Below are 5,830 nucleotides of genomic sequence, written 5' to 3' on the forward strand. Positions count from 1 at the left end.
ATCATGTAGTCTTAAGRAGAGAAAGATCAAGTTCTAGAGATGTATATCTAGGCATGACGCAATCACACAAGAAATGAATTTGAGACTAATATCAAGTGTTTAGTCTAAATAAGCTCAAAGTCTCACGGTGTTCAAAACTAGCTCAAGAGATTAGCAATAGTTTACTTTGACCGAAATGCTACCACTAATCAACTCTAAGTGTTATCAATCAAACTCAATCATGCTATACATGCATCCAAACTCATCGTCATCAACAATTTAAGCTCAATAAAAGCATGCTAACACATTGTCAAAACCGACAAAGATCCTCATTTAAGCACAAAATTTGTAAAAGACTAAAATTTGACCCCTAAGACCATTTATGTACCCAATTCATGCAAATAACCCCCACCCCCACACTTAATTCATGCATTGTCCTCAAGGTATGCAATAAGTAGAGGACACTCTAAACAATGAAATAAAAGGAACATAAAACTCCCCTGATTTGATGAGTGACCTCCCAATGTAAGAATCCGTGGAGATGGGCGCATCTCTTCGAGCATCCAACATCCGGGGTGAACCTGAGAATACAGAAATCTAAGAGTGAAACTAGAGAATCTAAAAATAAAATAAATAACTGAAAACAATAAATAGCAAGAAATGGAAATTCGTGGGTTGCCTCCCACGCAGCGCCTTTCTTTTACGTCTTTGGCTAGACCATACTCGGTTCAATTCTTGTAGCTTGGCGTGTCCAAAGCTATCCTCTCTAAATCCCCTCCATCAAAGCCTTCATAGAACGGCTTTAGCCTATGGCCGTTAACTTTGAAAATCTGCCCCGTAGATAGACTTTGTATCTCTACTGCACCATGCTCAAAAACGGTTAAAACAACAAAAGGTCCTATCCATCTGGACCTTAACTTACCGGGAAATAACTTTAATCTATAGTGATAGAGGAGAAATTTCTGACCTTTAGTGAAAGACTTACGTGAAATACGAGAGTCATGAAACGCCTTGGTCTTCACCTTATAGATGTGAGCATTTTCGTAGGCATCGTTCCGTATCTCCTCTAACTCTTGAATTTGAAGCTTCCTATGTGATCCCGCTTCATTCAAATCCATATTGCATGTCTTCACCGCCCAATACGCCTTGTGCTCTAATTCCACCGGGAGGTGGCAAGGTTTACCGTACACCAACCGGAAAGGAGACATACCTATAGGCATCTTCTAGGCCGAACAATAGGCCCACAAAGCGTCATTAAGCCTTAAGCTCCAGTCTTTCCAGTTGGGGTTCACAGTCTTCTGCAATATGGGCTTGATCTCTCTATTTGATACCTCGGCTTGTTCGTTTGATTGTGGATGGTAGGCGACGAAGATGCGGTGGATAACCCCGTATTTCTTGAAAAGCGCGCCGATGACCTTGTTGCAAAAATGGGTGCTTGGATCACTGATGATGGCCTTGGGAGTCTCGAACTTGGCAAATATGTGAGATTTGACAAAATCTGCAACTACACGAGAATCATCAGTTCGAGTGGCCTTTGCCTCAACCCATTTTGAGACATAGTCAACGGCCAATATAATGTAAAGATTACCACAAGATGCGGGAAAGGGTCCCATGAAATCCATGCCCCAAACATCAAAAATCTCACATACTAGCATAGGAAATTGGGGCATTTGATTTCGGGAACTAATGTTTCCCGTCATTTGGCATCTCATGCAACTCTTACAATAGCGATAACAATCTCGCATAATGGTCGGCCAATACAACCCACACTCAAGTACCTTTCGGTATGTCCGTTTATGGCCGAAGTGGCCCCCATAAGCATGGGAGTGACAAAACTGTAAAACAGATTGAAACTCCCCTTGGGGTACACATCGCCGGATAACTTGGTCCGGACAATGTTTCCAAAGGTACGGCTCGTCGCACATGTAGAGACGAGCCTCTCTCCTAATCTTTTCTCTATCGGGTCTAGATAGCTCACCTGGGAAGCTCTTTGAAACCAAATAATTAACAATGTCTGCATACCAGGGGGTTTCACCCGAAACGGAGAAAAGGTGCTCATCTGGAAACTCATCAGTGAGTGGGCTTGGCTCTCCATCCAACACTAGCCGGCTAAGGTGGTCGGCAACAAAATTTTCAGCTCCGCTCTTATCTCTAATCTCCAAATCAAACTCTTGGAGTAAGAGAATCCACCTTATCAACCTCGGCTTTGCGTCTTTCTTCTTGAGTAGGTACTTCAATGCGACATGATCTGAAAAGACAATCACTTTAGTRCCAARCAGAWAAGATCTAAAMTTTTCTAAAGCAAAAACAACTGCTAGCAACTCTTTCTCGGTGGTCGAGTAGTTGCATTGTGCACTATCAAGTGATCGTGATGCATAATAGATAACATAAGAGCTCTTACCATCTTTCTGTCCCAATACCGCTCCGACAGCGTGATTGTTAGCATCACACATAATCTCAAATGGCAATTGCCAATTTGGAGGTCGGATGATAGGGGCAGAAGTAAGCATATCTTTCAATAAATCAAATGAACTCTTACATACCTCATTGAAGACAAAGTCTACCTCTTTTTGTAGGAGTTTACAAAGGGGTCGAGTGATCTTCAAGAAGTCTTTAGTAAAACGCCGGTAGAAACCTGCATGACCGAGAAAAGAACGGGCCTCTCTAACACTCGAGGGGTAAGGAAAGGATTTTATGACATCGATTTTTGCCTTGTCAACCTCTATACCCTTTTCCGAGATAACATGACCAAGTACTATACCTTGGTTGACCATGAAGTGACATTTTTCAGAATTTAAAACCAAATTAGTTTCAATGCACCTCTTTAAAATTTTGGTCAAGTTATCTAAGCATGAACTAAACGAATCACCATAAACTGTGAAATCGTCCATAAAAACCTCAATAATGTTCTCTACATATTCTAAAAATATACTCACCATACATCGTTGGAATGTCGCTATTGCATTGCAAAGACCAAAAGGCATCCTCCGGTAGGCGAATGTACCGAAGGGGCAGGTGAACGTGGTCTTCTCTTGGTCTTCTCTTGCAATCGGTATCTGATGAAAACCTGAATAACCATCCAAAAAACAATAGTGAGTACGTTCAGCTAACCTTTCTAACATTTGGTCTATGAATGGAAGGGGAAAATGGTCTTTCCTAGTTAATGAATTAAGCTTACGATAATCAATACACACCCATTTTCAACACGGGTGGGCACTAACTCACCTTCGGCATTCTCTACCACAGTAATGCCAGTTTTCTTAGGAACTACCTGAACCGGGCTTACCCACTTGCTGTCAGAGATTGGGTAGATCATATTGGCATCGAAAAGCTTGAGTATCTCCTTCTTGACAACTTCCATCATTGTTGGGTTCAACCTCCTTTGCGCCTCTCGGAATGGCTTGTACTCTTCCTCTAATATTATCTTGTGTTGGCAAAGTGCGGGACTAAGGCCCTTGATGTCGGTGATGGTCCATCCAATCGCCCTCTTGTGCTCCTTCAAAACATCCACAAGCTCTCTATCTTCCTTTGGTGACAGTGTGGCAGATATGATCTCCGAAAGGGTCTCTTTATCTCCCAAGTAGGCGTACTTAAGATGATGTGGTAGCGTCTTCAATTCTAGCTCGGGTACCTGTTCAACAGAAGGCAAAAGTCTAGTGTGAGATATAGGCAAATCTATTTTAGAGACTTCATACCTTGGCTTTTGTACTCGCCCTTTCTCCATCCAAGACACCAATTCTGCAAAATCATCATCAAGCTTGTACTCTTGGGCAAGCTTCTTCAAACTTCCATTTGTCAAGTCCTTATCTAGAATCACTTCTAACACATCCTCATTAGATAGTTCAAACATAGTATCAGATAAAGACTCGATAATATCAACAAAGCATAAAGACGAAACATCACTCGGATATCGCATGGCATCATATATATTAAATTTAATCATCTCGCCATCAAATTCCATGGTCAAACTACCACTATGAACGTCTATCTTAGTCTTAGAGGTTTTCAAAAATGGTCTACCTAGCAAAAGCATAACGGCCTTGGAGGCATTTTTCTCTTCCATATCTATAACATAAAAATCCGCTGGGAAGACCAATTCATTCACTTAAACTAGCACATCCTCTAATACCCCTTTAGGGTAGACAATAGACCTATCCGCTAATTGGATTACCACACCGGTTGGCTTTAGAGGCCCTACATCCAAAGATGAGTAGATGGCATACGGCATAACATTAATTGATGTCCCTAAGTCCAACATGGCATGATTTACCGAGACATTGCCTACCTTACATGGTATGGTAAACATGCCCGGGTCTTTACACTTAGGTGGTAACTGTTTTTGCAAAACAGCAGACACATTTTGCCTCATGCTTATCTTTTCATTACCCTTTAGTTTCCTTTTATTAGTACAAAGTTCTTTAAAAAACTTAGCATATCTAGGAACTTGCTTAATTGCATCTAATAAAGGGATGTTTACCTGAACTTTTCAGAATGTGTCAAGGATCTCCTTCTCTTTGTTCTCCCGCTTTGTCTTCACGAACCGGCTCGGGAATGGCGGTGCTTGAACTATCACTTCGGGTGTCTTCTTCTTTGCCTCCTCTGCTTTGACATCCTTTGCACCCGAAGTGGATGTCTTGATCTCTAACTCTTCTTCTTCCTCGTGAACCTTTTCTTTCTTCTTCTTTCCAACCTCTTGAAGCTCTTTTCCGCTTCTCAAAGTGACAGCACTCACATTTGCCTTCAGATTCGTCTCCGTTTGAGACGGCAATTTACCTTTGTTTGCTAATTGGCCAACGGTGGCCTGAAGGTCTTGAATGCTCGCTTGAGTTTCCTGTTGAAATTTCACCATATTAGCAGCCATAAACTTAACTAAATCCTCTAATGACATACCTAAGCCACTAGGAGCTTGTGGTGACACTTGATGTTGATGTTGGGCACTCGGCTGAAATGGTGCCTTCGGTTGATGTTGTTGCTGAAAACCCGGCGGTGCTTGGAATTGTTGAGGTTGAAACTGCTGAGATTGCTGGAATGAGCCTCTTTGCTAAAATTGCTGACCTTGTCCTTGTCCTTGCCTTGGGGCATAGCTTAGATTCGGATGTTGCCTCCAACCGGGGTTGTATGTGCTCGAGAAAGGGTCGGGAGCCCGGTTGTTTGAGTTCTGAAAGTTGCCAGCCGCAATGGCGTTCACTTGCTCTTCTTCTTCATGTAAAGTTGGGCATGCATTGGTGGGGTGTGCCACTGATGAGCAAAATCCGCATGCCTTGACTTGAGGCATATTAGCCATGGCAAGATGTTTCACAAGGTTAGTTAAATCAGTTATTTTAGTCTCTAAAGATTTAACATGTACCTCACTAGCGCCTCGGTCAATGTCACTCCGTACTCCAAATTGCTTGGAGTTTTCCGCCATGGTATCTATCAAGGTCCTTGCTTGAGTTGGCGTCTTTTCACTATAGCTCCTCCAGTCGCGGCATCCATCATCTTTCTTTCCATCGATAGCAAACCTTTATAAAAATATTGAATTAGTAATTCATCAGAAATTCCATGTTGAGGACAACTTACACAAAGGCGCTTGAAGCGCTCCCAATACTCGTATAAAGACTCCATGTCCTTCTGCTTGATCCCACAAATCTCTCTTCTATGCCTGGCGGCTTTGGATGTGGGAAAGTACTTGTCGAGGAATGCTCTCGCCATTTGCRCCCAAGTRGTGATGGATCCCGGCRGTAAGTAGAAAAGCCACTCCCTAGCTGCGTCAACTAGGGAGAATGGAAATGCCTTCAGCTTGAGATTCTCCACCGTCGTGCCTTGTGGCTTCATCCCCAAGCATACCATGTGGAACTCGGTCATATGCTTG

At 42.6% G+C, this 5,830-nt stretch overlaps 1 non-coding gene across 1 annotated transcript; it reads left to right on the top strand.

The window, feature by feature from the left end:
- The first annotated feature begins 5,515 nt into the window (after nucleotides 1-5,515).
- LOC112503543 lies at nucleotides 5,516-5,622 on the top strand. Its single transcript, XR_003068013.1, has one exon. It is a non-coding gene; the product is annotated as a small nucleolar RNA R71 (small nucleolar RNA).
- The last annotated feature ends 208 nt before the right edge of the window (nucleotides 5,623-5,830 follow it).

This window comes from Cynara cardunculus, unplaced genomic scaffold (assembly GCF_001531365.2).
Source record: "Cynara cardunculus var. scolymus isolate 2C unplaced genomic scaffold, CcrdV1 Un_Scaffold_3212, whole genome shotgun sequence".
Classification (NCBI taxonomy): domain Eukaryota; kingdom Viridiplantae; phylum Streptophyta; class Magnoliopsida; order Asterales; family Asteraceae; genus Cynara; species Cynara cardunculus.